This window comes from Piliocolobus tephrosceles, chromosome 8, assembly GCF_002776525.5.
Source record: "Piliocolobus tephrosceles isolate RC106 chromosome 8, ASM277652v3, whole genome shotgun sequence".
NCBI classification, from domain to species: domain Eukaryota; kingdom Metazoa; phylum Chordata; class Mammalia; order Primates; family Cercopithecidae; genus Piliocolobus; species Piliocolobus tephrosceles.
This window is the reverse complement of record NC_045441.1, coordinates 113581004-113605589: the sequence shown is the minus strand read 5'-3', so window position 1 is coordinate 113605589 and position 24586 is coordinate 113581004. Positions and strand designations below refer to the sequence as shown.

The following is a 24586-nucleotide window of genomic DNA, read 5'->3' as shown; positions in this document are numbered from 1 at the left end:
TCTGTCATTGCACTTATTACAATATTAATGTCTTTAGCCATGTTGACAAGTGGGCAGAACACATTTATGTTATGCAACCCTTTTCTGTAATGTAATTGATCTTTCAAAATTTACTACATTGGCCTTGGGTTGCTACTCAGAAAAATTACCCTAAAACTTACATTCTCCTGCCAAATGTAAGACCCTCCAGGTAACCTAATGATATAATAGAGACTGACAGTACTATTGCGCACATATAAAAGAGTATGAATGAAAGAAAAAACTGCCTGGTTTCCTCATATCATCTTTTACAGGAAATATGGAGTCTCACAGACTTTTCATTATGGGAAACCTATCTCTCATTTCTTGTCATCCTATGATAGAGTAACTCAGTCTGTAATCAAATAAGCCTGGAAGTCATTTTTATTTATGTTTCAAATGGTAAAATATGGCTGTCTTAGGGCAGAGAAGAATGAAAAATCATAAACTTCAGCTGGTGATCTTTAAGAACTCTATTCTTGCATGTATCCAATCTTTTATCCTAAGTCTTATTTTCAGAGTCTTGACTACCAGGAGACAATTCTTCTGCCTTCTTCCTACTAAGTCAGCTGTGTCCTTCTTCAAATTAGCCCTATTTGGTTAGTGTCCTTATGTCCCTCTGTAAATGCCTCTAAGAAAAACTATCGCACAGTCAAAAAAGAACCCAGGACATACAGGAAAACAAAATTACATGATTTTTCAGAACCATCCTTTGTTTCTTCATCATATTTATCACTGACTTTTAGCTAAAATATCAAAGAAAAATGAAAATGTCAATGTGATAATTAAAAATACCAATATATTTATTATTAAATTTCCTTTTCGATAGTGTTAGGAGCCTACAACCACTTGGAAAAAAAAAAGTGTTTTGGCCAAAATTCATGCCATCCAAAGAAAGAAAGATAACTAAAAGTAAACAGAGTGAGATGAGGAACAATATTACCTTGTGAAAACAGCAGTCTGTTTCATTTCTTATGACCTGTAATACAAAAAAAAGTAAACATTTGTCAAGTTTATAAAGAAATAAAATAGAAAGTTATTTCAGATAAGCCCAAAGATTTTCCCAAACAATAGATTCTATAATATTTTCAAACACTGAAATATTTATGTAAATATTTTATCATTTTACTCTTACTGAATGCTAAATCAGTAAGATTTTCTCTTCCTATGCATCAGAAAATAGAACATCACAATGGTTCATTTGGCTCTGCATAAGCATCTCCTTCTAGAGAAAAATGAAATCTTCTTCCTTAGATTACAGGAACAAGTATAAATGGGAATTAAAGGGGAAGAAAAGGTAATCAACAAAAAAGCAACAGGCCGATCTTTATCTGAGCTAGTAAAGTTTGACAGCTTCTAGAATCCAACCACTTGCCACTATATATAGCATATGTTCAAGTCTGAACAAGAGCCAGAAACTGGAAACAGAGATGCCCGCAAAAAAATGTATGTGTGGAAAGTCTGAGGTTTACAGAGGTGCATAGGGTGTTCTATCAGCCTTATTTTCAGAAAAGCTGGTGAATCCGTCACTGGCTTCCTCTTATCATGGCTGCATGCTAAAATTGGAGGCGATTAATATGCTAAGTAGGAAAAGCTTGGCTGTCAGTTGCCTGCATTCAGCTGCCAGAACCTTGAAATTAGGTCATGGCCGCCAGGGAAAATTCCTTCTCAGATGGCAGGCTGCGTAAACATGTTAACAGACCTAGACAGGAGGAAACACCTCCCAAAGTACCAAAGTGATGGGAATGATATGCACTATAAAATTACATCAACTTGTGATTCCAAGACCTTTCAATATGGAACCAAGAAACACAGTTGTAAACTTCGCACCTCTGTTTTCATTCTGCCCTTGAAAAGGAACAGAAAGAAACAAATCTCTTTTCCAATTTTTCCAGCTATTTCCTCAATAGCTTGAATATTTAGCATTTTAAGTATTGGATTTCTCTCAATGAGCACAATTCCTAATAGTTTTAAAATGTTAGGACTCCATCTTCATGTAAGTCATGGCAATCCTGAAAGATGTGTGTCTGTGTGTGTGTGTAGATATATGAGTGTATGTGTATGCATACCCACATTTATATGCATCTTTATATAAGGGATGGCATTCCTGAAAGATGTGTTTGTAGGAGTGTGTGTGTGTGTGTAGGGGTGTGTGTGTGTGTGTATATATATGCAAGAAATTGCTGTTGAAGTCACAAATATTCATGAGGAATCATTTATAATACCTGTGCTTTACCATCTTCAAAATAATGAATTATATTTTCAAGTAGTCTAGCTGAAATATTGTTAGGATGTTTTGCTAAAATGCCATAGACTTTGGTGATTAAATAAAACCCTTTATTCCTAAGTTAATAATATTGGAAAAACTTGAGGCTAAAGGATACTTTTATTTACAAAAAGGGAATCAGTGTATAATAGTAGAAAGACCATCAGTAAAAAGTTCAAGAACAAGAGTGTAAGTTCTGCCTTTTTTATTCATTTGCTTTTTAACCGTAGGCCTCACTTTATTTATCTGTAAAATAATTAGTTAGAAATAGTTAAAAATAGATTATTTCTATATCTACTTATGCCAATAAGCCCTCAAGATTATTTTATTTGAATAACAAACACTAATGAGAAAAGAAATTGAAGCTCCTAGTATTTGCATAAACTATTAATTCACAAAGGGTTACATATCATCACTTATGTTGTGTACTAAGGTAGTAACAACTGCAATGACAGTTGAATATGGGCTTGCAAAATACAGAAGGTATCAAGAGATCAAATTGGGCTTTAGATTTCAACACCCTTTCTTTAGCAGAAATAATTTATTGTCCATGTTTCCCGCCCATAACAGTAGAGCCACTTTTTGCAGGGCGAAATAATTGTCCCTTTGGTTAAGTGTCTCTGCATCCATTAGAGGTGAGTTATTGAATGCATAGGTATTTACCATGATTAAGTCTACAAATTGTAAATCTGAAAATTCTCATGATGAACATGTGGAAGCATAAAATTCCAGTTCAGGTTCTTAAGTGACTACAGTTTCATAATTTGACATGTTTTAGTTTGAGAAGTCCAGGGTTTGCAGGACTGTAGCACCAACCTAAATCCAATCAATCCAAATGCCAACCCATTTTTATTGGAGTAACAGCAGAGCAGCTCTCAATTCTCCAAAGAAGTCTTGAGAGTTTTAGGGTCAGTTATATATAGTTAAAACAAACAAACAAACAAACAAACAAACAAACCCTTTAATATTCAGTATTACTTATTGGGCACCAGTAACTCAGAAAAGGGTGACTTGGTTACCTGTGAAATAACTGATCTATATACAGGCTGAGGTCTGAAATCTGAAACTGTTTCTCAGACTGGAAAGAATTCCCAAACTCCCCTAAATGAACTTTTCATTTTATAATTCTTCAGATTTTTCCCTTAACAAAATTTCTAGTGGTGGATAGGAGGCAGGACTAGCTTGCAGCTCTGGCTTGGACAGACAAAGCAACGTGTAGTGACTCATATCGTGAACTTTTGCTCCAAGAACTTCCACAGGAAGATACCAGGAAAGCTAAGATAATCCACAAGTCATTTGAAAGAACTGGATTGCTGCTGTAGTCTCCCTGAGATGCTGAAAAACTGTGCATCCATTTGCTTTCTCAGTGGAGAGGCTGGTGGTCTGAGTCTAGTTCTCAGCCCTGATCTCTGGCTGTCTGGTAATAGAGTCAGTGCTCTTGGGGGGCATGGTGGGAGTGAGACAGGCTTTTAGAATGGTGGGCTGTGTGGAAGTGGGGTGAGGCCTGTGACTGGCAGCTTTCCCCCACTTCCCTGGTGACCTGTATGACTCAGCAGAGGCAGCCATAATCCCTCTGGGAACATAACTCCATTGGCCTGGGAACCACACCCCCATCCCCCATAGCAGCCATCACAAGCCACTCCCAAGGAGAGTCTGAGCTCAAACAAGCCTATCCCTGCCCCAACCTGGTGGTTTTTCTCGACCAGTCCTGGTTACCAAAGACAAGGGACATATCTCTCAGGAACTCTATGGCCCTGCCCACTGCCTGAGAAACATGAATACTTAACCAGGTGACCCTAGGACAAGTTTGCAACCTCTGTAGAGGTACTCCCTAGAGTACCACAGCTGATGCACTCTTGAAAGTACCACATCCTGGTTGGAGGTCCACTAACACAAAACCAGCACACTGAGCAAAAATACAACCAAGGACCCCCACAGAGTCCATTTCACTCCCCTGCTACCTCCACCATAGCAGGTGCTGGTATCCATGGCTGAAAGAACTGAAGATGAAGCATATTACAGGACTCCTTGCAGACACTCCGCAGTACAAGCACAGAGCCATGTAGCTTCACTGAGTGGCTAGACCCAGAAGAGCAAAAACAATCACTGCGGTTTGGCTCTCAGGAAGCCCCATTCCTAGGGGAAGGGTGAGAACACCACATCAAGGGAGCACCTGTAGGACAAAAGAATCTGAACAGGAGCCATTGAGTCCAAGATCTTTTCTCTGACACAGTCTACCCAAATGAGAAGAAACCAGAAAAAGAATTCTGGTAATATGACAAAAGGTTCTTTAACACCCCCAAAGATCACACCAGCTCACCAGCAATGGATCCAAACCAAGATGAAATCTTTGAATTGCCAGAAAAAGAATTCAGAAGTTTGATTATTAAGCTAATCAAGGAGGCACAAGAGAAAAGTGAACTCCAACTTAAGAAATAAAAAAAAAAAAAAACCACGATTCAGGATAAAAAAGAAAAAAATCTTCAGCGAAACAGATAGCATAAATAGAAAACAATCACAACTTCTGGAAATTAAAGACACATTTAGAGATGCCCAGTGCAAAATGCACTGGAAAGTCTCAACAATAGAATCAAACAAACAGAAGATAAAACTTCAGAGCTTGAAGACAAGCCTTTCTAATTAACCCAATCTATCAAAGACAAAAAAAAAAAAAAAAAGAATAATTTTTTTAAAATGGACAAAGTCTCCAAGAAGTTTGTGACTATGTTAAGTGTCCAAACCTAAGAATAATTGGTATTTCTGAGGAAGAAGAGAAATCTAAAAGCTTGGAAAATATATTTGAGGGAATAATTAAGGAACACTTTCCCAGCCTTGCTAGAGATCTAGACCTCCAAATACAAGAAACTCAAAGAACACCTGGGAAATTCATCACAAAAAGATCATTGCCTAGGTAACTAGTCATCAGGTTATCTAAAGTCTAGATGAATGAAATAATCTTAAAAGCCATGATGCAAAAGCATCAGGTAACCTATAAAGGAAAATCTATCAAAGTAACAGCAGATTTCTCAGCATAAACCCTACAGCTAGAAGGGATTAGGGTCCTATTTTTAGCCTCCTTAAAGGAAGCAATTATTATCAGCCAAGAATTTTGTATCCAGCAAAACTAAGCTTCATGAATGAAGGAAGGATATAGTTTTTTCCAGACAAATAAATGCTAAGAGAATTCACCACTGCCAAGCCAACACTACAAGAACTGCTAAAAGGAGCTCTAAGTCTTAAATCCTTGAATACACTAAAATAGAACCTGCTCAAAGCATAGGTCTCACATGACCTATGTAACAATAACACAATGAAAAGAAAAAAAACACAAACAAGGTATTCAGGCAACAAATAGCATGATGAATAGAATAGTACCTCACATCTCATTACTAACATTGAATGTGAATGGCCTAAATGTTCTACTTAAAAGTTACAGAATGGCAGAATGATAATAATTCACCAACTAAGTGCCTGCTCTTTAGGAGACTCATTTAACACATAAGGACTCACATAAACTTAAGGTAAAGGGGTGGAAAAAAATATTCTGTGCAAATAGACACCAAAAGTGAGCAGAAATAGCTATTGTTACATGAGACAAAATAAACTTTAAAGGACCAGCAGTTAAAAAAAGACAAAGAGGATCATTATATAATAATGAAAGGACTAGTCCAACAGGAAAATATCACATTCCTAAATGTATATGCACCTGTACTAGTCCATTTTCACACTGCTGATAAAGACATACTTGAGACTGGGGAGAAAAAGAGGTTTAATGGACTCACAGCTCCACATGGCTGGGTTGATCTCACAGTCATGACAGAAGGTGAAAGGCATATCTCACACGGCAGCAGACAAGAGAAGAAGAACTTGTGCCGGGAAACACCCAATTTTAAAACCATCAGATCTCATGAGACTCATTCACTATCACAAGAACAGCACAGGAAAGATCCACCCCCACAATTCAATCATCTCCCACCGAGTTCCTCCCACGACATGTGGGAACCATGGGAGTTACAATTCAGGATGAGAATTGGGTGGGGACACAACCAAGTCATATCAGCGCCTAACAGCAGAGCTCACAAATTCATAAAACAATTACTACAAGACCTAAGAAATGAGATAGATGGCAACAAATAATAGTGGTGGACTTTAATACTCCGCTGAAAGCACTAGACAGGTCATCAAGACAGAAAGTCAACAAAGAAACAATGAATTTAACTTATACCCTATGACAAATGGACTTAACAGATATTTACAGAAATTCTACCCAATAACTGCAGAATATACATTCTATTCATTAGCACATGGAACATTCTCCAAGATAGACCACATGATAGGCCACAAAACACGTCTCAGTAAATGTAAGAAAATTGAAATTACATCAAGTACTCTCTAAGACCATAGTGGAGTAATATTGGAAATCAGCTGAAACCCCCAAAACCATGGCAATTAAATAACCTGCTCCTAAATGATCACTGGTTCAACAATGAAATCAAGATGGAAATTAAAAAATTCTTTGAACTAAATGATAATAGTGACACACCTATCAAAACCTCTGGGATACTGCAAAAGCAGTTCTAAGAGGAAAGTTCATAGCATTAAATGCCTATATGAAAAAGTATGAAAGAGCACAAATAAACAATCTAAGATCACACCTCATAAAGCTGGAGAAACAAGAACAATCCAAACCCAAACCTAGCAGAAGAACAGAAATAACCAAGACAAGAACAGAACTAAATGAAATCGAAACAAAAAAAAATGCAAAAGATAAATGAAACAAATAGCTGGTTCTTTGAAGACATAAATAAAGTTGATAGGCCATTAGTGAGATTAACTAGGAAAAGAAGAAAGATTATCCAAACAAGCTCAATTAGAAACAAAACGGGAGATATTACAACTGATACCACAGAAATACAAAAAATTATGCAAGGTTACTATGAACACCTTTACACACATAAACTAGAAAACCTAGAGGAGATTCAACAGCTCCTGGAAATATACAACCCTCCTAGATTAAACCAGGAAGATATAGAATCTTTGAACAGACCAATAATAAGCAACAAGATTAAAATGGTAATAAAATAATTGCCAATTAAAAAAATCCAGGACCAGATTGATTCACAGCTGAATTCTATCAGACATTCAGATAATTGGTACCAATCCTGTTGACACTATTCCACATGATAGAGAAAGACAAAATCCTCCCTAAATCATTCTATGGGGCCAGTATCACCATAGTACCAAAACCAGGGAAGGAGATAACAAAAAATGAAAACTGCAGGCCAATATCCCGGATGAATATAGATCCAAAAATCCTCAACAAAATACTAGCTAACCAATCCAACAGCATATGAGAAAGATAATGCACCATGATTAAGTGGGTTTCATACCAGGGATGCAGGGATGGTTTAACATTTACAAGTCAATAAGTATGATATGCCACATAAACATAATTAAAAACAAAAATTACATGATCACCTCAAAAATCACAGAAAAAGCATTTGACAAAATTCAGCATCCCTTTATGATTAAAACCCCCAGCAAAATCGGCATAGAAGAGACATACCTTAAGGTAATAAAAGCCATCTATGACAAACCCACAGCCAATATTATACTGAACAAGGAAAAGTGTAAAGCATTCCCTCTCAGAACTGGAACAAGACAAGGACACCCACTTTCACCACTTTTATTCAACACAGTACTGGAAGTTCTAGGCAGAGCAATCAGACAAGGGAAAGAAATAAAGAGCATCCAAATCAGTAAAGAGAAAGTCAAACTGTCGCTGTTTGCTGATGACATGATTGTCTACCTAGAAAACCCTAAAGAATCCTCCAAAAAGCACCTAGAAGTGGTCAATGAATTCAGAAAAATTTCAGATTACAAAATCAATGTACACAAATCAGTAGCTCTGCTATACACCAACAGCAACTAAGATGAGAATCAAATCAAGAACTCAACCCGTTTTACAATAGCTGCAAAACAACAACAACAATAATAATAATAGTAAAATACACAGGAATATACCTAACCAAGGAAGTGAAAGACCTCTAAAAGGAAAACTACAAAACATTGCTGAAAGAAATCATTGATGACACAAACAAATGGAAACACATTCCATGCCCATGGATGAGTAGAATCAATATTGTGAAAATGACCAGACTGCCAAAAGAAACTTACAAATTCAATGTAATTCCCATTAAAATACCCCCATTATTCTTCACAGAACTGGAAAGAAAATTCTAAAAATCATATGAAACCCAAAAAGAGCAAAGCAAGATCAAGTGAAAAGAACAAACCTGAAGGCATCACATTACCTGACTTCAAACTATACATGGTACTGGTACAAAACAACATGGTACTGGCACAAAAATAGACATATAGACCAATGTAGCAGAATAGAGAACCCAGAAATAAATCCAAATACTTACAGACAACTGATCTTCAACAAAGCAAACAAAAACATAAAGTGGGGAAAAGGACACCCTATTCAACAAATATTGCTGGGCTAATTGGCATGCTACATATAGAGGAATGAAACTGGATTCTGATCTCTCTCCTTATACAAAAATGAACTCAAGATGGGTCAAATACTTAAATCTAAGACCTGAAACCATAAAAATTCTAGAAGATAACATTAAAAAAAAAACCCTTCTAGGCATTGGCTTAGGCAAAGACTTCATGACAAAGAACCCACCAGCAAATGCAACACAAAGAAAGATAAATAGATGGGATTTAATTAAACTAAAAAGCTTCTGCACAGCAAAAGAAATAGCAGAGTTAATATACAACCCACAGAATTGGAGAAAATCTTCACAATCTATACATCCAACAAAGGACTCGTATCCAGAATCTACAAAGAATTCACACAAATCAGTAAGAAAAAACAAGCAATCCCATCAAAAAGTGGGCTAAAGACATGAACAGACAATTCTCAAAAGAAGATATACAAATGGCCTGCAAGCATGTAGAAAAATGCTCAACATTACTAATGATCAGGGAAATGCAAATCAAACTCACAATGTGATACCACCTTACTCCCGCAAGAATGGCCACAATCAAAAAATAATAGATGTTGGTGTGGATGTGGTGAAAAGGGAATATTTTTACACTGCTGGTAGAAATGTGAACTAGTACAAGCACTATGGAAAACTGTGGAAATTCCTTAAAGAACTAAAAGTAGATCTACCATTTGATTCATGAATCCCACTACTAGTTATCTACAAAATGCCCATCAGTCAATGAATATATGTGTATATATATGTGTATATAGGTGTGTATATATGTGTGTGTGTGTGTGTTTATATACAATGGAATACTACTCAGCCATAAAAAGGAATAAAATAATGCAATTCACAGCAACTTGGATGAAATTGGAGACTGTTATTCTAAGTAAAGTAACTTAGGAATGGAAAACCAAACATCATGGTTTCTCATTCATAAGTGGGTGCTAAGCTATGAGGATGCAAAGGCGTAAGAATGATACAATGGACTTTGGTCACTCGGGGCAAAGGGTGGAAAGGTAGTGAGGGAGAAAAGAATACATATTGGGTACAGTGTACACTACTTGGGTGATAGGTGCACCAAAATCTCAGAAGTCGCCACCAAAGAACTTATTCATGTAATCAAATACCACCTGTTCCCCAAAAACCTATTGAAATAAAAATAAATTTTAAAAAAGTAGTAAATGTCAACCATGGTTGACATGGTGCTTTCATATTCTTCCAAAACATATTCATAAAATTAGAAAACAAATAATGGAAACCTATCATATCTCTACTGGAACATATACATCTAAATAGTTTTTCTAAATTTCTAATATTTTCATGTTATATTTGTTAGAGAGTTACTGTGAATCCCTCCACATTATCTAGTGTATCCAGTCTCTATTGAGAGGGTTTTAAATCTTCTCCTCATCCTGCTCTCTCTTCCCTGAGCATACTTGCCCAAACTCTCCTTCCAGATAAACAGAGTTCTGGAAGACCTAAAGCAAGCTCTGTTTCTAGGGATAATGGTGGAGGTGGCCATGGGCTAACACTGACCCCACAGTGTGTGATGAAGAGGGAGAAATGAAAGGATTGTCTGAGAGTAAAACCAGAATGAGAAACCACATAGAAATAACTTCTTATTATTGGTTTTGGGTAGAGGCTGACTCTCTTATAAAGGGCTAATGCAGCTGGTGATTTTAAGTCAAAGCCAATGCTCATTTACCATCCTGAAAATTCACTATGAGATTAGCCAGTATGCATGGGTTCTGAAGGCTGAGTAAAAGGTGAAGCCTGAAAAAAATAAAAAATAAAACAAAATAAAAAACAAGGACGTGGTTGGAAGATGTTAGTCAAAGGATACAACACTTTGGTTAAATAAGAAAAATAAGTTCAAAATTGTACAATATAATGACTATACTTAATGTATTTTATTCTTGAAAATCACTAAGAGCGTAGATTTTAAGTGTTCTCACCACAAAAATATAAGTATATAAGTGAAAGAATATGTTAATTAACTCAATTTAGCCATTTCATAATGTATATGTATTTCTAAACATCAAGTTGTACATAAGTATATGTAATTTTTTGTCAATTAAAATACAAGCATGCCTCCATTTATCACCCTGTGGTTTCTTGTGCTTTGCAAGTATTGCATTATTTTACAGATTAAACATATACGGCAACCAGCTTCAAGCAAGCTATTGGCAACATTTTCCAACAGCATTGGTATTTCTGTGGCACACTTTGGTCATTCTTGCAATATTTCAACTGATTCATTATTATTATATGTTATGATTATTACATGTTATGATAATTTGGGATCAGTCATTTTTGATGTTATTATTGTAATTTATTTGGGGTGCCAGGAACCATGCCCATATAAGACAGTGAACTTGATAAATGTGTGCATTCTGACAGATCCACGAGCTGAGCGTTCCTCCCTCTCTCTCCCTATTTTGGGGGGCTACCCTTTTCCTTAAGACACAATGACATTGAAGTTAACCCAGTTAATAACCCTACAATGGCCTCTAAATGTTCAAGTGAAAGAAAGAGTTGCATACCTCTCACCTGAAATCAAAAGCTAGAAATGGTTAAACTTAGTGAGGCACGGTGAAAGCTGAGGTATGCCATCAACATAGAGGCAAGACCCTTCAGCAGCAGAAAAGATTGTGATTCACTTAAGGCTTAGATGACCATTAGCATTTTTAAGCAATAAAGTATTTTCTAATTAATACCAGTTGTGAATGCAAAGGAAAAGTTCTTGAAGGAAATCAAAAGCACTACTTCAGGGGACACATGAATGATTAAGAAAATAGCCTTATTGGTGATATGAAGAAAGCTTTAGTGGTCTGGATAGCAGATCAAACAGCCACAACATTCCCTTAAGCCAAAGCCTAATCCAGATGAGATTAGGCTATGAAGGCTGAGAGAAGGAGGAAGCTGCAGAAGAAAAGCTCAAGGCTACCAGATGTTGGTTCATGAGGTTTAAGGAAAGAGGCTATCTTCATAACATGAAAGTGCAAGGCAAAGCAGTAAGCGTTGACATAGAAGCTGCAGCAAGTTATTCAGAAGCTCTAGCTAAAATCATTGATGAGGGTGGCTACATTAAACAACAGATTTTCAATGTAGACCAAATAGCCTTCTATTGGAAGAAGATGCCATCATCTGGCTAGGGAGAAGTCAATGACTGGCTTCAAAGCTTCCGAAGACAGGCTGAGTCTCCTGTAAGGGGCTAATGCAGTTGGTGACTTTAAGCAGAAGCCAATGCTCATTTACCATCCTGAAAATCCCAGGACCCTTCAGAACTATGAAAAATCAACTCTACTTGGGCTCTATAAATGGAACAATAAAGCACGGAGGACAGCACACATGTTTACAGCATGGTTTATTGTGTATTTTAAGCCCACTGATGAGACCTACTGCTCAGAAGATTCCTTTCAAAATATTACTGGTCACTGATGATGTGCCTAGTCACCCAAGGACTTTGATAGAGATGTACAAGGAGATTAATGTTGTTTTCATGCTTGCTAACCCAACATGCAGTCTGCAGCCCATGTATTAAGTAACAGTTTGACACTCAAGTCTTATTATTTAAGAAATACATTTTGTAAGGCTATTGTTACCATAGATAGTGATGCCTCTGACTGATGTGAGCAAGGTAAATTAACAACCTTCTGGAAAGTATATGGCATCACTAGCCTAGATGCCATTTAAGTAATCATGATTCGTGGGAGAAAGTCAAAATATCAATATTAGCAGGAGTTTGGAAGAACTGGATTGAAACCCTCATGGATAATTTTTGGAGGAGTTCAAAACTTTAGTGGAGGAAGTAGCTGCAGATGTGGTGAAAACAGCCAAAAAATCTAGAATTAAAAGTGGAAGCCTGAAGATGTGAATAAATGGCTTCAATTTCATGATCAATCCTGAATGGATGAATAGCTGCTTCTTACAGATGAGCGAAGAAAATAGTTTCTTGAGATAGAACGTACTCGTGGTGAAGATGCTGTGAATGTTATTAAAATGACAACAAAGGATTTAGAATATGTCAAAACTTAGTTGACAAATAAAAGGCAGGGTTTGAGAGGATTATTTCTGATTTTGAAAGAACATCTACCGTGGGTAAAATGCTATTAAACAACATTGCTAGCTACAGAGAAATCTTTTGTGAAAGGAACAGTCAATTGATATGGCAAACTCCATTGTTTTATTTTTAAAAATGGCTACAGCCATCTCAGCCTTCAGCAGCCACCACCCTGATCAGTCAGCAGCCATCAACATAGAGGCAAGATCCTTCATCAGCGGAAAAGATTATGTTTCACTGAAGGCTTGACTATTAGCATTTTTTAGAAATAAAGTATTTTCCGGCCGAGTGCGGTGGCTCACACCTGTAATCCCAGCTCTTTGGGAGGCCGAGGCAGGCGGATCACAAGGTCAGGAGATCGAGACCATCCTGGCTAACACGGTGAAACCCTGTCTCTTCTAAAAATACAAAAAATTAGCCAGGCATGGCGGTGGGCGCCTGTAGTCCCAGCTGCTGGGGAGGCTGAGGCAGGAGAATGGAGTGAACCCAGGGGGTGGAGCTTGCAGTGAGCCAAGATCGCACTACTGCTCTCCAGCCTGGGCGACAAAATGAGACTCGATCTCAAAAAAAAAAAAAAAAAAAAAAAAAAAAAAGAAAAGAAAAGAAAAGAAATAAAGTATTTTCTAATTAAGGTATGTGCACTTCTTAGACATAATGCTATTGCACACTTAATAGATGACAGTGTACTGTAGACATAGTTCTTATATGCTTTGGGGAATTAAAAAAAAACGTGATTTCACTAGAATGCTGTGATCTGGAACAAACTTGCAATATCTCTAAGGTATGCCTGTGTTATGTCCTTGAAAATAGCTAAAAAAGAGTAGATTTTACATGTTTTCACTACAAAAATAAAATGATGTGTGTGAGGTCATGCATGTGTCAGTTATCTAAATTTAGCCATTCTATTGTATTTCACAATATTTCAAAACAGCATGTTATACTTGATAAATACATGCACTGTTTTGGACAATTAAAAATTAAATTAAAAGGACAAGGCTATGGAGAGAGAGGTAGAGGCATTTATTCTCTTTCTTTCATTTTTTAAATGAAAGACTGCATGACCCACAGATAGAGATGCACCATTAAGGACAGAGTCATATTGGGTAATTTTCTATCTTGTCACTTTCTAGGAAAGAACTATTAGCAGGGACTTTAGTAGACTTTTAAGCCTTATTTCCCATGTCATTTATGTACTTTCACATCCTATAATTTGTCTGCTGTGACCAGCGATGCCAACATCTATTTGTGCCAGGCTACCCTGCTAACTAGTTTCAAAGTTGGAGCCAATCCTCCTTTTAACCGCTGCTGCTGCTACGCCTGAGAGCTGACTGCAGAGGAAGTGAATATAGTTATTAATAATTTATTTGTAAACATCTCCTCTGATGGGTTTAAGAACAAACTGCAGAAGCAAGCAGTTGATAGTAAAGTCATTTGGGTTCATAAATGGCAGAATATCCATGAGCTAAGACTCCTATTTAGTGGGTCCTTGCCAACTGTTCAAATATTTTGTAGCCTATGCTAGACTCTTTTGTCACTTTCATCAATATCTCAGTGTGACGTACCAAATCTGACTCAAACAACTCACGTGTTACATTAGAGAATTAAGATACAGAAAAGGAAATAAAATGTTTATGAACTGAATTAAATGAAGAGAATAAATGTAATGGGGATAAATATACATTTTATATCTAACTACCAAAATTGTTTTACAAATTAGCAGATCAAAATATATACTGTAGAGCAGGACATATTTTTAAAGCTCAATATTTCAGCTAATTATCAACCACATTATTTTGTGGCTCCCCCAAGAAATTAAAGTTTTCCTATTTTACAAATATGACTTTTTTCCTCTGCTTAAAACTGTGTGCTAAGCAATGAATGGTTAAGACAATAAAGAAATGCTCCCAGGCAATTATATAAAGAATGAATAATTTATGAGTCAATAGTCTCCCTTGTACAACTGAAGTTATCCTTAGTGATACAAAAGCATTCCAAAAGTCAGGGGAAGATAATACATGAATTTTCTGTGCAATTTGAGAGAGAATAGTACACTGTGATCAATTAAGACCTTTTGCAATTAACTCTACTTGGTATCTAATAAACCAAATAATATTCATATTAATTGACATTCTGAATACTCCATGGTGCCAGTAAGCCACAGCAGTGTGTGAAATTATGTGTGCGACTCTTTCTCTCTCCCTTTCCTGATGTTTTTCTCCTTGCCCATCTCCTCCTTCTAAAACTTCTGAAATTGTAAAAAAAAAAAAATTTACAGTTAAGAATACAGATAAAGGAGATATCCTACTTTGTTTTTCCTTCCTCACTCAAACTCTTTGAAGAGTCTAAAGAGATAGAACCAAAATAAAAAAGAAAAAGAAAAAGAGAGCTAGTTTCTGTTTCCTTGCTTATAAATTGTAACAATAGCAATAAACTTCACAAAGGTACAGTGATGACCCAGATTAGGTCTGTGTGGTTGAGGACGAATGTGATTACTCCACAAATTGCCATAATTTAGTATTAGTTGAGTCACAGACCAGAAAACTGAGAAAGCATATCTTTGTAATTACAGAAGAGTACAAAACACCTGAAATAATTACATCCACATTTTAAAATTTAAGTTTCATCTGATTGTGATTGCAAAGGTTTGAAAATACTTTGGCTGATTGCAGTGGTTCACACCTCTAATCTCAGCACTCTGAGAGGCCAACGCAGGAAGATCATTTGAGTCCAGTAGTTTGAGACCACCCTGGGCAATATAGTGAGACCTTGTCTCTACAAAGAATTAACATAATTAACCTAAGTGGAGGTCTGTGTCTAAAACTCCAGCTACTTGTGACTGAAGGGAGGATCAGAGTTGGGGAGGTCTAGGCTGCAGTGAGCTGTAATTATGCCACTGCACTCCAGCCTCGGTGACACAATGAGACCCTGTCTCAAAATAAGTAAATAAATAAATAAAAAGAAAAGAAAAAGAAAATACTTTGAAACATGCCATTCCATTCTCTTTTTTTTCAGTATTCCTAATTTTTAATTGTAACTGAAAAGGTCATTCTTTCATCCTAAACATTTGAAAGAAAAGCATCTAAGAATTATAGGTATCTGCTACACACATACATAAGTTGCTGTTGCTTTTCTCTACTTTGTTCCACCAAAATTCTTAAAAGAATAATGTTGGAAATTTCTGAGGGGGTGCACAAGATGGCCGAATAGGAACAGCTGACCCCCGAGTAGCCTAACTTGGAGACATCCCCCTCTAGGTGCAGACTGACACCTCACACCTCACACGGCCAGGTACACCTCTGAGATGAAGCTTCCAGAGCAACAATCAGACAGCAACACTTGCTGTTCAGTAACATTCTCTCTTCTGCGGCCTCCACTGCTGATACCCGACCTCAGGCAAACTCCAACAGACCTGTAGCTGAGGATCCTGACTGTTAGAAGGAAAACTAACAAACAGAAAGAACATCCATACCAAAACCCCATCTGTACATCACCATCATCAAAGACCAAAGGTAGATAAAACCACAAAGATGGGGAAAAAGCAGTGCAGAAAAGCTGGAAACTCAAACAGAGAGCCTCTCCCCCTCCAGAGGAATGCAGCTCTTCGCCAGCAATTGAACAAAGCTGGACAGAGAATGACTTTGACCAGTTGAGAGAAGAAGGCTTCAGTCGATCAAACTTCTCAGAGCTAAAGGAGGAACTACAAACCCAGTGCAAAAAACCAAAACAACCTTGAAAAAAGATTTGACAAATGGATAACTAGAATAACCAATGCAGAGAAGTCCATAAACGACCTGATAGAGATGAAAACCATGACACGAGAACTACGTGACAAATGCACAAGCTTCAGTAACTGACTCAATCAACTGCAAGAAAGAGTATCAGTGATTGAAGATCAAATGAATGAAATTAAGTGAGAAGAGAAGTTTAGAGAAAGAAGAGTAAAAAGAAATGAACAAAACCTCCAAGAAATATGGGAATATGTGAAAAAAACAAATCTACATCTGATTGGTGTACCTGAAAGTGAGAGGGAGAATGGAACCAAGTTGAAAAACACTCTTCAGAGTATTATCCAGGAGAACTTCCCCAACATAGCAAGGCAGGGCAACATTCAAATTCAGGAGATACAGAGAACGCCACAAAGATACTCCTCGAGAAGAGCAACTCCAAGACACATAATTGTCAGACTCACCAAAGTTGAAATGAAGGAAAAAATGTAAAGGCAGCCAGAGAGAAAGGTCGGGTTACCCACAAAGGGAAGCCCATCAGGCTAACAGCAGATCTCTCAGCAGAAACTCTACAAGCCAGAAGAGAGTGGGGGCCAATATTCAACATTCTTAAAGAAAAGAATTTTCAACCCAGAATTTCATATCTAGCCAAACTAAGTTTCATAAGTGAAGGAGAAATAAAATCCCTTACAGACAAGCAAATGCTGAGAGATTTTGTCACCACCAGGGCTGCCCTACAAGAGACCCTGCAGGAAGCACTAAGCATGGAAAGGAACAACCGGTACCAGCCATTGCAAAAATATGCCAAAATGTAAAGACCATCGATGCTAGGAAGAAACTGCATCAACTAACGAGCAAAACAACCAGCTAACATCACAATGACAGGATCAAGTTCACACATAACAATATTAACCTTAAATGTAAATAGACTAAATGGTCCAATTAAAAGACACAGACTGGCAAATTAGATAAAGAATCAAGACCCATTAGTTTGCTGTATTCAGGAAACACATCTCACATGCAGAGACACACATAGGCTCAAAATAAAGTGATGGAGGAAGATCTACCAAGCAAATGGAAAACAAAAAGAGGCAGGGGTTGCAGTCCTAGTCTCTGATAAAACAGACTTTAAACCAACAAAGATCAGAAGAGACAAAGAAGACCATTACATAATGGTAAAGGCATCAATTCAACAAGAAGAGCTAACTATCCTAAATATGTATGCACCCAATACAGGAGCACCCAGATTCATAAAGCAAGTCCTAGAGACTTACAAGATATCTATTAGGTCCACTTGGCACAGAGATGAGTTCAATTCCTGGATATCCTTGTTAACTTTCTGTCTCGTTGATCTGTCTAATGTTGACAGTGAGGTGTTAAAGTCTCCCATTATTATTGTGTGGAAGTCTAAGTTTCTTGTAAGTCTCTAGGACTTGCTTTATGAATCTCTACACAGATAAACTAGAAAACCTAGAAGAAATGGATAAATTCCGGGACACATACACTCTCCCAAGACTAAACCAGGAAGACGTTGAATCCCTGAATAGACCAATAGCAGGCTCTGAAATTAAGGCAATAATTAATAGCTTACCAACCAGTAAAAGTCCAGGACCAGATGAATTCACAGCCGAATTCTACCAGAGGTACAAGGAAGAGCTGGCACCATTCCTTCTGAAACTATTCCAATCAATAGAAAAAGAAGGAATCCTCCCTAACACATTTTATGAGGCCAACACCATCCTGATACCAAAGCCTGGCAGAGACACAACAGAAAAAGATAATGTTAGACCAATATCCCAGATGAACATCGATGCAAAAATCCTCAATAAAATACTGGCATACCAAATCCAGCAGCACATCAAAAATCTTATCCACCATGATCAAGTGGGCTTCATCCCTGGGATGCAAGGCTGGTTCAACATACACAAATCAATAAATGTAATCCAGCATATAAGCAGAGCCAAACACAAAAACCACATGATTATCTCAATAGATGCAGAAAAGGCCTTTGACAAAATTCAACAGTCCTTCATGCTAAAAACTCTCAATAAATTTGGTATTGATGGAACGTATCTCAAAATAATAAGAGCTCTTTATGACAAACCCACAATCAATATCATACTGAATGAGCCAAAACTGGAAGCATTCCCTTTGAAAACTGGCACAAGACAGGGATGCCCTCTGTCACCACTCCTATTCAACATAATGTTGGAAGTTCTGGCCAAGGCAATCAGGTAAGAGAATGAAATAAAGAGTATTCAATTAGGAAAAGAAGAAGTCAACTTGTCCCTGTTTGCAGATGACATGATTGTATATTTAGAAAACCCCATCATCTCAGCCTAAAATCTCCTTAAGCTGATAAGCAACTTCAGCGAAGTCTCAGGATACAAAATCGATGTGCAAAAACCACAAGCACTCTTATACACCAATAACAGACAAACAGAGAGCCAAATCATGAATGAACTCCCATTCACAATTGCTTCAAAGAGAATAAAATACCTAGGAATCCAACTTACAAGGAGTGTGAAGGGCGTCTTCAAGGAGAACTACAAACCACTGCTCAATGAAATAAAAGAGGACACAAACAAATGGAAGAACATTCCATTGAGCTACCAATGACTTTCTTTGCAGAATTGAAAATAAACTACTTTAAAGTTCATATGGAACCAAAAAAGAGCCCTCATTGCCAAGACAATCCTAAGTCAAAACAACAAAGCTGGAAGCATCACACTACCTGACTTCAAACTATACTACAAGGTTACAGTAACCAAAGCAGCATGGTACTGGTACCAAAACAGAGATATAGACCAATGGAACAGAACAGAGCCCTCAGAAATAATACCACACATCTACAGCCATCTGATCTTTGACAAACCTAACAAAAACAAGAAATGGGGAAAGGATTCCCTATTTAATAAATGGTGCTGAAAATTGGCTAGCCATAAGTAGAAAGTTGAAACTGGATCCCTTCCTTACTCCTTATACAAAAATTAATTTAAGATGGATTAGAGACTTAAATTTTAGACCTAAAACCATAAAAGCCCTAGAAGAAAACCTAGGCAATAGCATTCAGGACATAGGCATGGGCAAGGACTTCATGTCTAAAACACCAAAAGCAATGGCAACAAAAGCCAAAATTGACAAATGGGATCTAATTAAACTAAGGAGCTTCTGCACAGCAAAAGAAACTACCATCAGAGTGAACCAGCAACCTACAGAATGTGAGAAAATTTTTGCAATCTACTCATCTGACAAAGGGCTAATTTCCAGAACCTACAAAGGATTCAAACAAATTTACAAGAATAAAACAAACAACCCCATCAAAAAGTGGGCAAAGGATATGAACAGACACTTCTCAAAAGAAGACATTTATGCAGCCAACAGACACATGAAAAAATGCTCATCATCGCTATCCATCAGAGAAATGCAAATCAAAACCACAATGAGATACCATCTCACACCAGTTAGAATGACAATGATTAAAAAGTCAGGAAACAGCAGGCGCTGGAGAGGATGTGGAGAAATAGGAACACATTTATACTGTTTGTGGGACTGTAAACTAGTTCAACCAGTGTGGAAAAGAGTGTGGCAATTCCTCAAGGATCTAGAACTAGAAATACCATTTGACCCAGACATCCCAATACTGGGTTATAAATCATGCTGCTATAAAGACACATGCAATGCACACATATGTTTACTGTGGCACTATTCACAATAGCAAAGACTTGGAATCAACCCAAATGTCCATCAATGACAGACTGGATTAAGAAAATGTGGCACATATACACCATGGAATACTATGCAGCCTTAAAAAAGGATGAGTTCATGTTCTTTGTAGGGACATGGATGCAGCTGGAAACCATCATTCTTAGCAAACTATCACAAGAAGAGAAAACCAAACACCGCATGTTCTCACTCATAGGTGGGAACTGAACGATGAGATCACTTGGAGACAGGAAGGGGAACATCACACATCTGGGCCTATTGTGGGGTGTGGGGAGGGGGGAGGGATAGCATTAGGAGATATACCTAATGTAAATGATGAGTTAATGGGTGCAGCACACCAACATGGCACATGTATACATATGTAACAAACTTGCACGTTGTACACATGTACCCTAGAACATAAAATGTAATAATAAAAATAAATAAATAAATAAGCAAATAAAAAGAATAATTTTTTGTCACCGTATAATCACATTCATTTTCCTTATAGTCAGCTTGCCCCTCACTACTTTCAGTTGTCTTCAAACTCCACACCACTCTATTGAAAACATTTTGCTCCAGCCACAGACTCTTTAGAGTCATATCCAAAAATATTTTTAGTAGTGCTCATTTGCATAACTTCTCACACCAATGAATAATACTGATTAATCATACTTGCATGTCACCCTCAGTTTTTATAAAAAGTATTCTCTTAACTGCCATATAACTTTATTTTCCTTATTCGGCTTATTTCCTTCATTTATTCATTCAATACTGAAGACATGCTAGAAACTGTGTAACTCCCTGTCCAAAAGGAATTCACAATCAAGTAATAAGCACATAATTATTCCACTACTTGCCATGTCTTAAATTAAATTCTGTTCCGGAGTCTGCCCGTGACCTCCTTGTATTTTTCTTTGTAATGTCTCTATTGTTAATCTTAGCTACTGCAATGGCTTTAACATGCCATTTCACAGAACCCCTTTCCCACACATGTAATTACATGTGGCTATCTTCATCAGCATTCATGCTTGGACCTAATATGCATCAGATCTGCACTTCATCCTGTGCTTCCTATTCATGTTCTGTAAGGAGCAGCACCAGAGATATAACAAGGTAAAATGAGATATTAAGCAAGGATGTATCATTGCTTTGTTCAGAAGACTAACCACAGTGACATCTCTGCAAGGTGAAACTCATTTCTCTTGCCTTTACCTGGGCAGCAGCATGTTTATTCTCTTGCCCAAAGTTGCAGTCAATGTGGCTATTGAGCATCATCTCCCACACAGAAATGGCAAACTTAACCCATTTGATGTAGTCTGTTCTTAGCCATTAGGTTCAACTGAAGTAATATACAGAATTAATGAACATCAGAGTAAGTGGAAATTGATGTCAAGAGAACGTCCAATGAATAAGCTGTGTGACTATGAAATCTAGTATTAAGCTATTTTTAGCCAGAGAGCTATGTTCAAGTCTCTATAAATTTGGAATAAAGTAAATAACTAGTCATATAATACTTTCTTCTTGTAGGCAGTTATATTTAGTGGAATGCAAGAAATTTAAAAATTGATAGCTAAGAGTCTAATTTTGATTGCTTATTGAATTACCTTTTTGGAAAAGGAAAGAGAGAACACTGCTTATTAAGCTTTTACTTTCTCAAGTTACCAAATAAATTATTACGCAGGACAATGAGCTACAAAAACCAACACTATAGAGTTTTTTATATTGAAACATGGAAAATTAAGTTCTTGGAGCAGGACTTACCAAATAAGTAGTCATTCTAGAAGTGTGGTAGAGAATATATTTTCATCAGCTGAAACAGCAATCCTAGAGTGCTTTGGTCTTAGAGCCCTTTCATATTTTTAAAATTACTGAGAAGCCCAGAGAACTTTGTTTATGTGTGTTACCTATCCACCTATATTTACTATATTAGAAAGTATAACTGAGAAAATTTAAAAACATTGTTTATTAATTTAAAATAGTAATACGACAAAAGTATGTTCATAAAACAATGTATTTATAAAGATAATTTTCTAAGACAAAATACTAGTGCAAGAATGGTACTGTTTTATGTTTTTACAAATTGCTTCAATATCTGGCTTTATAAAAGACAGCTGTATCCTTATATCTACCTTTGTATTGAATCTGCTGCAATATCATATTCTTTGGAATCTCCAGAATCGTATGAGAGAAGAGAGAAAGGTGAATAATGTATTAGTATTACTATAAAAATAGTTTTGATTTCGTATAACTCACTAACATTTCTCAGGGATTTCAGGGAGCTTGGTCACACTTTGAGAATTGCTGGTGTTAAAAGTCATGAATGTGCCCATGTTTTCAAGCATTAGAATCTATTTTTTAAAATTCTTATGGCATTTTAAAAACATATTAAAACATTAGAATACTAAACAACAAACATTGTAACAAATATCAATAGTTTGTTACAATTCCTTCAGAAGTACATGGCAAAATGGAGCTATGAATTATGTAACATTTTAAGAAATAAATTTTATTCATCATAATATGATTTCTGTATCATTGAAAAACAACATATGAAAAAGATACTAATATTTGTTTCTTAGGCAATGTGCCAAGCAGAGACGTATTTGTGGACAGTATGCACTAATTTTATAGTTTCCTAGGGTTCCATGGTCCCTGCGTTAGAAGTAATTAAATTATCTCTAACATATATTTCAGAACATACCCCATATATATATATATATGTATATGTATATACATACATATGTATATGTAATTGATTATTTTACATATATATAAAAAATCCCTGATATTAATTTTAATACTTAAAAGCTAAAATTGTATATAAAAGTATATAAACTATATATAGCTATATATGTATCTTTCCTGTTCATAATATTATATATAATATATATTATATATAGCTTTTATAGTTTATATACAGCTATATATAAGCTAAAGCTGTATATAAAAGATATATATATCTATATATGTATATAGAGATATAAAATCCCTGATACTAATTTTAATCCTGAAAATCTAAAACTGCCTCTGGCATTATGAGGCAACTTAAAAGGGGTATAAATCATTTGGAAGAGCATTATAAAGTACTATCACCAATTCACAGTTTTTGAATTCATAAACTAAGTCATCTTTCCAACATTGGTAGCCTCGTTTCATATCTCAATAGAAACTTTGCCAAAAAGCTAAAGAAAACCATATTTCTAAAGTGCATCATTATTATAGGAAATTAATGAAAGAGGACAGAAAGATAATTATAGCAATGCTATAGTTTATGCTCCAACACAGAAAAATAGATTAGTGGAGACTTTCTTGTCTGATAAAGTTGAATTTCTTTTTGTCAATTTGTAAATACCATTAAGACTAAATACCATAAGACTCTCCTTGTCATTATCATTACCAGATTTTGGACCCAAATCTTTCCTCTGTCATTAGCAAATACAAATTCTATACATATTTTCCAGTTTTACATTTAACAACTACAAAAGAAGGAATAAAAAAGATACATAATAATATCCATAAAATTACAACAAAATACGTCCCAGTCTTATGATTTCAGGTATCTAGATATAGGTCCAGACAAATTTTATTATACAAAAGTGAGAGCCTCCGATGTGTACCACAATTGGTCAGGTGCTTGCTATGGTTCGATTATTTGTGTTCCTTCCAAAATTTACATTGAAAGTTATTCCCCAATGCAATGTTATTAACAGTAGGGCCTTTTAGAGGTAATTAGGTGGAGTCTTCGTAGACGAGATTAGTACTTTATAAAAGGGCTAGAGGGAACTAGCAAGGCTCTTTTTACCCTTCTCTTCTTTTGGCCATGTGAAGATACAGGGTTCAACACCTTGAAGGATGCAGCAATAAGGCACCATCTGGAAGCTGACAGCAGCTCTCACAGACACTGGATCTGCTGGCACCTTGTTCTTGTGCTTCCCAACATCCAGAACTGTGAGAATAAAATTTTCGTTTATTATAAATTACCCAGTCACAGATGGGCATAGCTGGAACTAATCTGTTAAAACAGCACAAAAAGACTAAGACAGTGTTACTGGAAATATAAAATGGCGTATAAGTATTCCCTGCATTCAAGGAATTTAACGTATAGTTAAGGAGATAGGATAAACATAAACAATAATTAAAGATCATTTACAACTTATATAAGATTAATTATAATGCAATATAATTTATTCTGTATAATACAAAATAATTTATTGTTTGTAAGATAATTTATAATAACACAAGGACAATTTATAAGAATATAAATTAGTACATAAATAAAACCCAAATAAATGATTCAGCAATT

At 36.3% G+C, this 24586-nt stretch overlaps 1 long non-coding RNA gene across 1 annotated transcript; it reads right to left on the bottom strand.

Moving 5' to 3' along the window:
- Positions 1 to 384: 384 nt before the first annotated feature.
- Positions 385 to 24182, bottom strand: LOC113224841. The gene is made up of 3 exons (XR_003309447.1): positions 24045 to 24182; positions 962 to 997; positions 385 to 649 (listed from the first exon to the last, which is right to left on the bottom strand). It is a non-coding gene; the product is annotated as an uncharacterized LOC113224841 (long non-coding RNA).
- Between the last annotated feature and the right edge of the window lie 404 nt (positions 24183 to 24586).